Raw genomic sequence first — 12,148 nt, 5'->3', positions numbered from 1 at the left:
ACAATCTGGTAGCCGATGGCCTCTCTAGGAGACCAACAATGATGTCTTTGATGGATGTCACACAGGATTGGAAGGCTCAACTATTGGTTGAGTACTCTGAGGACAGGGAGGCTTGTGATATTTTGGATGGAACACACAGGGATGATTGATTTAGGGTGATGGATGATGTGATTTACTATAAGGAATGAATTTATTTGGTAGCGGGATCTCAACTGAAGGATATGATCATGCAGGTAGCCCATGATTCCCCCTAGCAGAGCACCTAGGCTTCCTCAAGACATACCATGTTGTCAGGGAGAGGTTCTCTTGGTGGGGGCTCAAGGGAGATGTATTGAGGCACATGAGGGAGTGCGTGGACTTCCATATGAAAAAGGTGGAGCTAACCCACCCAGCCGATTTGCTAGAGTCGCTTCCCATTTCGGAGATGAAGTGGGAGAGCGTATCCATGGAATTTATCACTGGGCTACCAACTGCGTAGAGGCGAGACTGCATCTATGTGGTGGTCGACACACTGACCAAGTTTGCCCACTTCTTCACTCTTTCATCTAGATATTCAACTTCCCACATGGTCGAGTTATTCTTTCGGGAGGTTTTCCAGTTGCATGGTCTCCCCAAGGCCATTATGAGTGACACAGACATCAGATTTATGGGGTCTTTTTGGCAAGAGTTGTTCCAACTAGTGGGGACAAAGCTTACACCCAACACTAGCTATCACCCCTAAACCGATGGGTAGACATATATTTTGAACAAATGGCTAGAAGGGTACTTGCGCAACTACGTGGTTGGACAGCAGAGAGCGTGGGTGAAGTGGTTACACCTCGGTGAGTTCTAGTACAACACAACTTATCACATTTCCATTTGGTACGTCTCCTTTCCAAGCACTCTATGAGTATGATGCACTTTCTTTTTCTAACATGGTGTTTAGATATAGGAGGGCCCTAGGGTAAAAGGATTGGGTTCAAAAGAGTCTGGAGATTCTCCAAGCTCTTAAGAACAACTTATAGGTGGCTCATAATCAACAAAAGGCATATGTTGATAGGCACAAAGTGGAGAGACATTTTGAGGTAGGAGACATGGTCTACCTATGCTTGCAGCCCTACAAGAAATCTTTGCTCAAGTAGAAGGGAGCAGAGAAGCTTCGACCTCAATTTTATGGGCCATATAAAGGTGGTCTAGAAGGTTGGAGAGGTGGCCTACGAGCTAGATCTACCTATGGAGAGTTAGATTCACAATGTGTTCCACGTCTCATGCCTGAAGAAGGCATTGGGGCAGCATGTTACAACAACAACTGAGTTGCCTCCTTTGGATGATGAGGGGCACTTAGTTTTGACACCTGAGACCATATTGGAGACCTGGAAGAGGAGATTGAGAAACATGGTGATCAGGGAATACCTGATCAAATGGAAGGATTTACCGGAAGAGGATGCCACATGGGAGAGTGATCAAATCTTGCAGCATCTAGTTTTGCAGTTGCTTGGGGACAAGAAACATCCAGGAGGGGAGGACTGTAATGTCCCTTCCTAATTGTTCTCCCAAGGAGAGGAATTTTTTTTTTGGCAATTTTGTTATTTTTGGCTTAACGCATTTTTTATGGAAGAACTTAGGAGAAATTAGGGTCGATATGCCTTTAGTGGATCGTGGGGTCCACTCACCCACCAAAAATATGCACCCCTTGAAGGCAACTCGATTTTCCTAAGTTGGGGGTTGAAATATTTTATGGGACCCACATGGGGCCCAAGGGACCAAGCATAAATAGAAGGAGAGGAGTAGCATTTGGGGCCTTTTGTCAAATTGAGAATTCACTTTTGCTTTGGCTATTCATCTAAGCTACAACGTGCTGTTTAGCACCAGATCTTCCAAAGGAGTGAATCTCATCCCTTTCCTTTAGTGGACCTTGAGTGACACCCTAGGAGGGATTTCCTTTGTAGTTGGAGACCAAGAGAGAGACCCCTTTTAGAGAATTACATTGCCTTGGTTCAGCAAGGACGCAGTGGGAGCAACAGGGATGTAGTGGGAGAGACTGCGTGTTTGGGTGGAGCTATAGAGTCAGGATTTTGAGGTGAAGTGTTCCTGGAGCCATTCTCATTGAGTTTTCATCACAGAGGAGTGATATCATAGCAGGACGAGGAGCCAAGCACTCAGGACGAGTCTCTAGTTGAAGGGACTACACCATCATCACCCAGGAATGCACAGTCATTAGAGTGGGTTGTGTGGAGGGAGTCTTAGTCGGAGGATTGAGGATTTGGGTTGTGAGGAAATTATTAGGTTCTGGTTTGGGAGGATTCTTGACATTTTTGGAGTAGAAGACAACAATTATAGCTACAGGTGCATAATTTCAGTGTTGGAGGAGGGCCAAGCTCTAGGAGGTTGAAATTGGTGGGTCAAAACCAGGGAAAACCCTTTTGGGTTTTTCTAAGTTTTTGGCAAGGAGTAGACTCCTAAATTTGTAGAAATTTCTGAGTTGTTTTGAGGGGGGAAAGCATAGTTAGAAGTGAGCCAACAATGCATATTTGGAGGGACAACACAACTTCCTGAAGAGTTTCAATTCTACAGTAGTTAGGCACTTTTGTGTTCATCACCTGAGCTTCTAGCTTTCCTTGTACAAGTCCAAGTGCACCTCATCCATCTTTTATTGTACTCTAGCATATTTATTAATGAAAATGGATCATTTGGGTGTTTCATGAGAAATTTCTGTCTATGTGTTAATTATTGAGTACATTTATTTTTGAAATTTATTACATGTCTTTGTTATCACTGCAATATTTTCATTAGGAATATTACAGTTTCCATGAATTATAGCATGTGAAGGGGAGTCTCTAGTTTCATTGGATTTGCATTGGAAATGGGCCTTGTATACATATGACATGTGAGTTGTTAATGAGATAATACCTACAATGATCAAGGTTATGAAATTAAGGTATAGCTTAGAACTTTAAAACACCATTGATACATAACTCTCTTGATTTTAAAGTTATTTGTAAACTACCATGGATATTCCACTGAACAATTCATCACAACATATCTGATAAAATTATATTTAAAATATGAAATTCTACACTATTACAGATTTATTAGATTTCTCTATCTGTAGATTTACTATTAATAGTGCATGCATGCAAATTAAAATTATGTAGAAAGCTAGAGAACAAAAAAAAAAAACTCACATGCACATTTAACACAAGATATACTCTCGGAAACCCTTTCGGGAGAAAAACCCAGCTGGAAGGTGGGGTCACTCCACTCTCTTTCTCTGAATGGAAATATTGTTGCAAGTACAAAGAAGTATGGCTTGTGGCCTGCGGATGCTATAATGCACAAATCCTCTCTGTGTGCTCTATCTCTATCCCTCTTGGCTATTTTTTCTCAGTTATGGAACAAATACACTCGAAAGAAGGGAATCCCTTTTCCTCCTAGTGACCTGGTTATAATACAACCCAATAGCCTACTTGTGGTTAAGTTTGACTACCTCAACTCTTAACCAGAGTTATAATACAGAATCTTCTAGAGTCTTGTACATCATAATCATGTGGCTAGCCCTTTTTCCATGAATAATGGGGGCTAATGTGGCATCCTCTCGAATTATGGTGGTGAAAATAAGAAGTTCAAAATATGAGTAGAATAACATTCGCATATTGACTCTGATTGATGCAATTCTTGTGTTGTTGGAAAATTATCTATGAGTAGAACAGGAAAAAAATGTGCAGCACTAAAGCAACATAGTTTTACCCCCAAAAATCGTCGTTTGATGCCTCAAAACACTCTCGAAAGGTTTTAGACCCTATTTTTCCAAACTATGTCCTGCTAGTACAAGCAGTCCTATAAGTTGATTCCTCCACTTTTTCCACTCTAAAAGCATCAAGATGGATAACAAACAATATAATGACACAATATGGATCATAAATCTATTGTTTGGTTTGCTATAAAATTTGGCTTTAAATGCCATTGATACATATCTCCCCAATTTTTAAATTTCTGGTCTCATTTGCTAGAGAATTTGGCTTAGAACAGTATTGATACTTATCTCCCATACTTTCAAAGTCATGGTCTCATTTGCTATAGAATTTTCCTATTTTTTTATTTCTCACAAAACCTAGAAGAAGGAAAGCTTTGAAAGTAATGAGTTTCATACTAAACTCTTTCTAAAATAAATGGAATTTTGCAATAGTTTAAAGAATTTCTTTCGCTAGAGAAATTGGCTTAAAATACGATTGCTACATATCTCCCTACTTTTAAAGTTATGGTCTCATTTACAAAATAATTTGGATTAAAATACCATTGATACATATCTTCCCTACTTTCAAAATTATGGTCTCATTTTCTAGAGAATTCACTTGTTTGTTAATTTCTTACAAAACCTAGAAGAAGGAAAGCTTTTGAAAAATATGAGTTTTACATTGAGATTTTTCCAAAATAGATGCAAGTTTGCAATATTTTAAAAAATTTATTAAGCCCATCAAACTTCTAATTATACTTGAGTCTCTTCCAACCATCACAACTCTTTCCAAGGTAGATACAAGTTTGTAATCCTTTGAAGTTGTTTTAGATTTTCCTCCAAAATCATAAGATTTATAATTTTCAAATAGTAAAAAAACATAGATATATTAATGATAATAAACTTCTAACTATTATTTAAATTATATATATATATATATATATATATATATATATATATATATATATATATATATATATATATATGATTTTTTATTGTATTTTTATTTATAACAAGAACAAATATTTTAACATGTTTTAAGAGTTTATGATTTTTTATTCATCATTAAAAGAATGATTTATTTGAAAATATGTGAGGGAAATTCCAGAATAAATTATTTGAAAATGTGTGAGGAGGCTTCATAAATATTGTGTAATAAATTATCATAAACTTTTATATTATTTCAAATATTTTTAGGTTTAAAATTCATTGAAACTCCCCCACTCTTATTTCAAACATGAAACCAAAATATAAAGTATGTTATAAATTTCATTTCGTATTTTCAATTTCTTTCCTAAGGAAAAAAGCCGTAATTTTATTCCTTTGAATCAAAATTACATTATGTTTATACAGTTCAAGAGTGTATTCTTGAGGCTTTATAAAGCCTCACAAAAACTAGCATAGATTGTACCAAAATATCTCTAAGATGTGCCTCAAAACCATTAACATCACTTTAAACCAGAGTGAGATATAGATCTCATAACCAACCAAAAAATGAAAAAGTCCATAATATAGTTAAGGAATAATAGACTATTCCTTAATGCCAACTAAAATAACAACATATATATGTAGTCCGGTAAACCAAATATAAAGAAAAATGAAAAAAATGAAGAGCAGCTTATGATATGTGTCTTTATCCTTCTGCTACAAGATCCTGAGCTGCCTCATCCATATATGGCCAGTGAAAGAACTCGTAGTGTTTTGATCCTATATGCTTTGTAATGTACTAGGGACCCCTATCCATGTCCAAACCCTATTTAGAAAGGATATTCGTTGTGTGGTTCCTTTCCCTGTATATATGAGCATAAGAAAAAGAAGTAAAATATCTTTTCATCCTCATAATATCTTGTAGCACAGGCAAAAGAATAAAATTTTGACATTGATGATGATTGTTGGCCTAATTAAAAACGTGTAGAAAATCATCAAAAACTTGAATCCGGTCACATCTATTACCATTTGAAAATACTAAGAGGGCTTTGAGGACTATAATCTTGTCTAAGTTGTTGGTACGCCTCCCAAAACCCATTTTTGCATGAAAGTTATTTACCTTTGTGAGGAAAAGGACGAATCCCCCCCACCTTCTCTGATTTTCCTCCTTGGAGGCCCCATAAAGAAAACCCCATGGAATCGATATGTCCAGATTCTTCGCTCTAATTTGACATGGATGAGATTTGACTGAAGGAAAAGGGAAATGAGAGAGAATTGAAATTCCCTCAACTACTATATTCTCTGGCAATGTTCATTTTTCCTAGAATATGCATTTTTTACGAGCTAGAAAAATGCCCCATGTAGCTATAAGGGACAAAGATTTTATATATTATGTGATCAGGTTTTGATGCCAAGCACTTCAAAATTATTCCACACTCTAGCCCTCCCATACACTTGCTGGTCCCAAAGAGGAATTGAGTACTACAAAAATTGCGTCTAAGAAGGGGTAGTCAATGAAAAAGGTGACTTATAGATTCTTCTACTGATCTACATAGACAACACCACTGAGGTCCTTTTTTTAAACACTTTTGCATCACGTCCCACATAAGAACCTTTCTTGTAAGGAGAGACCACATGAAGATCTGAGACTTCATAGGGAATTTTATTTTCCAGATGGTTCTCCACCACCAGCCATGCTCGATTGGTTGACCCCCTATGTTGATGTGGTCGATATCCTAGTTTTGGAGTGTATTTCCCCGACGGTGAGAAAGACCAAATTAACTCATCCTCCTAATCTATTAATCTAACATTAATTCTTGCAAAGTTGTCACATATCTCATCCATTCAATCTGATGTTTTCCAACCACGCGGAGGCCTCTACCTGATCTCCAATTTTGTTGCCATAAAGTTCTATGATGAGGATCTGCTACCTGAGATAATCTCGAAACTCCTCCATCCTTGAGCCAATTGAACACTTGTTTAGATAATCTAAATATGTCCCCACTGCCTTCCCATGGATCAATATCTATTATAATGTGCCTTTCATCTCCTAATCTCCACACAAATTCATTTTTAACAATATCAAAGGAGTTCAAGACCGCTCTCCATACTATAGAAATGTTTACCCTTGACTTGAATGGATTGTGCAACCAATCTTCTAGAGATAAGGGAGCTATATATTTTCCTTTAACGACCTGATTTCATAGATTTTCATTAGTGATTAATCTAGATCCACATTTTACAGCTAATGTCGATGAGAAATGAAAGTTATTTTTAAGTCCCCGGCCTCCTAAGGCTTTCAACAATGCTATCTTCTACCATCTTACCCAAAGAGCCACAAAATGGTCTTTTTTCTAGCCCATAGGAATGAAAAACATATTCTTTTGGCCTTTTCAAGCACTCCCTTAGAAACCCAAGAGAGGGACATCCAATAGACAAGGATGGCCTCTAGGATAGATTTGACTAGCACTAGTGTACTTGCCCTCGATAGGAATCTATAGCTCCAACCTTTGAGTCTCTTTTCGAGTTTTGCTAAGCCATGCCTAGTTTGTTTTTGAGTAATTTTTTGGTTTTAGGTGAAATCTAAGGTATTTTAAACCATCTTCAAAACCCCATTTTTCATAAGAAAACTTCTTAGAGAGATACATGCTTTCTTCATACTTCAAATTTACACATGAAATAGATGACTTTCCTCACGTTGATTTGCATTATGGTTTCTTTCCCAAATAGAGTTAGAACTTCAAACAATTTTCAGCTTCACACATGGAACCATTGCAAAAAAAATTATTATATCATCTATGAAAAGTAGATTGAGATATTTGTACCTTGAGCTATGTTTACATCTTGGAAGTTGCCTTGTCTTTTACCTCATCTAAGAGGAGACAGATTCCTTCAGCTGCTAAAAGGAAGAAGAGGGGGCCTAAAGGGCATCCTTGCCTTAGTCCATGAGATGCATGAAAGAAATGTGAAGTTGATCCACTGATAAGGACTGCAAAGGAAACATAATGGATGCAACCCATGATCCAATTAACGAAAGGAGGGAAACTTGTCCGAGTGAGAAGGTCCCTGAGATAGACCCAACTCACTCTGTCATAGGCTTTTGAGAGATCAATTTTGAGAACTACCCCTTTTAGCTGATGAATGTTCATGTTGTGCAATCCTTCTTGAGTTACCCCTAGGGCTTCATGTATTTGTCTTCCCTCCATGAATACGAATTGTTCCTTAGAAATCGACCTAGACATAATTGGTTTTATCCTTCAAGCAATGATTTTTGCTATGACTATATATATGTTGTTGCACAGGAAGATTGGTCTAAATTCTTCAAAAAATGGTGATTATTGTGCTTCAAAATAAGAGAAATTAATTTGGAGTTGAATGTTGCCAAGACCTTCCCTTGTTATTTCGACTCATTTACCACATTTAGCATGTCTTGACCAATCACCTCAATCAGTTCTGAGAAGGCTTCAATTGCCCACCCACCTGACCTTGGGATTTTTTCTTTCTGAAAACTCACCAATATTTCCTTCAACTCCTCTACAGTAACTTCATCTTGCAGGTCATCTATCATTAGTGAAATTTTGAGGTTAAAAATGGGCCTCAAAACAAAAATGTACAACCAAAATCAACTTTATAAGAACCAATAGGATTCAAGATGAGGATGTCAATCATGGGCAGTGATTTACCATTTTTGGAGTAAAAAGGTAAAAATATAAAAAAAAATAAAAATAAAAAACTACATTTTCAACTTATATCCCCACAATTTTACTCAAATTTCAAGCAGGAGCACTCACTGGATGTGGAATTCAATGCAATCACATTTTTTCATGTATTTCTCATTTCTCGTGTAGTAGTGTCTATCAAAAGTATGCAACATGAGTACTCCTTGGATGAGAAATTAAATTCTGCATCCAATGAGTTCTCCCGCTCGAAATTTGAGTAAAATTGTGGGGAGATAAGTTGAAAATACAAGTTGATTTTTTTTCTTTCTTCTCTCCAAAATTTGATGAGGTAATCCAATATTATTTTATTATTTCCACTATTATTTTATAATACTCCTTAGGAGGTCCATTTTAGACCTCAAAATTTCTCTAATGATCTTCCTCCCTTACATAACTCGGGAACAATTGAGCTACTCGTAATATGTCCATAATATTGTTTTGTGGATTTCCTTGAAGAGTGATTGAAAGTGTGAGTTACCTATCATTGCCAACCCCTCAAAAGAGGACACTTGTTTATCAACATGACCCTTCATACTCCAAATTTTGTTTTTCATCTTTCATCCTTTTGCATATGCCTAAAAAAAGTTTATGTTTTCATCCCCACACTCTAGCTAAACCACTCTGCTCTTGAGATGTCAAGCTACTTCTCTTGAGACCAAAATATTCCTTCTCCTTTTTTCTAGTGATTAGAGAGATTCCTTTGAAGCTGCATTGGAAAATACTTCCTCACTTGTCTCAGATAGAGCCTTCAACTCCTCCTCTATCCTTAATAGATCTGGTTCCTTTTTTCCTACTTATTTTTTGCCCAAGCCTTTATATGCTCTTTTAAGTTTCTTAGGTTTGATTCAAACTGCTTAGCTGCTAACCTACTGTCCCTTGGACAAAAAATATTCCAATGAGTCTTCACCAAATTTATAAACTCCTCCTACATTTTATATTTGCAATAAATTTATGTATTTATAAATATGTTATAAATATGATTTGCAAATTATTATATTTAGCACGCTTTTTTGGGTAGAAACAATAAATGAACTTTAATAATAAAAATGATCATATGTTTTAGTTATTAGAGTTTAAAAAATGATCATATGTTTTAGATTTAAAAAAATATGTTTTCTTTGCAGGTAAATGAGGACCATAGACAACAAAGAGGCATCATTATTTCTTGGATCCGAGAGGTTTGAAGCAACCAGCAAGGATTTAGGGTGTTGCGAGCCAATTCGAGATTCAATGTCTGTCAGAATCCAGATTACAACTAGCCCCTCGACTTGACCTATGGCATCCAAGGCTATGGAGCCACAACCTTTCTAGCATTTCTGAAAAAAATGCATCTAGCTTATCACTGGTGCATTTGTTCTCTTGAAGAATTAAAACACTAGGCATCACCTTCTTTATGTGGTCTTTCAAGAGTCTTTTCTTTCCTCTCTATTTGAGGCCTCAAATATTCCAAGAGATGATTTTCATTGGGAAAGGAAGTGGGAGGTGAGAAATGCCTCTGAAATTAGTGTTACTTTACCTGACTTTGCCATTAGGTCTCCTGCTTCATGGATGAGATGCTTTCTGATTTTCCTTCCTTGTTTTTTTCTTTCCATGGTCATGCTTGGATTTTCTCTGAAGGAATGTTGTGTTTTAGAGACTTGATCATATAGACATAAGGGATTTCCAATTTTACCTTGAGGTATGTTTGATGAAGTTGGTGCAATTGTGCGTCTGGTATGGCATGGGGGTCTTTATCTTTACATTCCTCCATCATTGATTATAGTGTTATCTCATCCATATGCATGACTTCAAGACTATCCTTCTATGGTGTAGGTTGAGCATCCTGCATTCTTGTTTCCTTTTTTTGGAATATTGCGTTGATGCTCTAGATTCTTGTGGGTCCTAACCGCACCATTTGCTTGTGGTCCTGTTGCAAGGACAATGTTTTGGCTTTCTACGCTAGTTTTTCAAAAAAAAAAACTCTTAGGTTCAATGCCTCAAAGCTACTTTTGGACTAAATGGGCCCCCTTGCCAAGGGTGAAGGGGTTCTATGATTCCTTCTTTGGGAGTTAACTCTTTAGAAAACATCATTATTTGTTTTTGGGGTGGCTTTAGAGGATTTTCCATCTAGGTCAACGAACAATATTTAAATAGATGCCCATATTTTTGGCATCATCTACATCGAAAAGGAATGTGCTCATAATCCAAGGTTTGCATGATTTCTTCATTCAAATATGAAATCTCTATGGATTCTGGGAGGGGCTTAGATATATTCAAGTAAATACAAATTCTTGTGTAAGCTATATGTCTTCCCTCTTTGTGACCTTTAAGGTTTTGGTGAATGGTCCAATGGCGTTTCCAATGCCCTCTAAGATCTCCTCCTCCAAGTATACCTTTGGGAGATAATACAACCATATCTAGACAAAGGATTCCAAGAACGTCTCATTGTCAGGGTTGTATCTTGGAGTCTAAAACCACATGAAAAGTTTTGCATTATTATTGAAATAGGGTTTGTTTTCAAAGCCCTTTGTTATGTCCTCCATATTGTTGAGAATCACATTGAAAAATCACTTTTCCCATAGTTCAAGATCTATGTGGCCCTTGGGTTTCCATTTGTTTTTTATCCAAGTGACCAAGTCATGTTTTGTAGGCCAAACACCTATGAATTTACACATCAACATGCGATCCTGCATGTGCTGGATAAACCCTGTGATCTTGTTGGAGCAGGCTTTGTATTTAGGGTTTTTCACAACCTTGGGAGGGAAATGGTTCTAGTTGTAGCTTTGCTAGGTGGCTCCCAATGACAGATTGTTCGCTTGTTGGGTCGAGGCTTGAGTGTTAGCAACATTTGGGAGTGGCGTTCACTGATGAGGTGCTAGTGTGGAGGCCCTCTTGCCTCAACCAATAACACCTCCGAAGACCACATTACGGTTGAAGGGGTTGACAACTTCTCTCCCTTTTCTTTCCACCATGGAGTGCTTAGAGCGAATTACAGAAAGGGGCACGAGAGATCAACATATACATATTCATCCAAATATACTTAATAATGATTTACATGAAAGTAAGAAAATATATTGGATATGCCTTTAACCATGGAGATTCACCCGTACTTTATCATGAAAATTCTTAAGCTGAAAATAAACTTTGTTACAATACCATAACCATCATGGTTTACTAATACTATAACTCATATTCAAATGACATATATCAATTTAATATTTTTTTAATTAATTGATTCAATTAAAAATAAATAAAAATATAATTATTTTAAAATAAGTTAAAGTTTCAGCATGTTAAAAATTAAACCTATTATAAAATATTTGATGAAAAATAAATCGTACGAAAACCTTTTCCCAAAAACCAAGACTATCAATTTTATTAATAATCAAAATGATACATGGTATACATCCATAAAATATTTTAGATTTTTTATTTCACCGAGATTTAATTTTTTTAACTTTTCTCAGAGTTTTTATTTTCAAGGGTACAATATGCACAAGTGTCGCCCATTGGTTAGTCGTGGAGGCGTATGAAGACGGGAAACCCGTTCACCGTATTGCACGTGGAGTTAGCCTACCTTGACTGAACACACTAAAAGAGATCGGATTCCCGGAGTCGTATTATGATAGGGAACCAATTTACTCGGAGGCACGTGGAGTTAGCCTTCTCGAAAAAAATATGGGACAGTAGGATTCTTAATTAAAAAGAAAAACAGAAGCGCGCAGAAACCGCAGGCGAAGGCGCACAGTAGGGTTCTTAATTTGTATATAATTATACCGATGCACACCAATCTTCCCCTCAATTTTTAAAC

Source organism: Pinus tabuliformis, chromosome 8 (assembly GCF_031772625.1).
Source record: "Pinus tabuliformis cultivar Carrire ecotype Pingquan chromosome 8, CPIR1, whole genome shotgun sequence".
Classification (NCBI taxonomy): Eukaryota; Viridiplantae; Streptophyta; class Pinopsida; order Pinales; family Pinaceae; genus Pinus; species Pinus tabuliformis.
Note: the sequence above shows the minus strand (reverse complement) of the source record.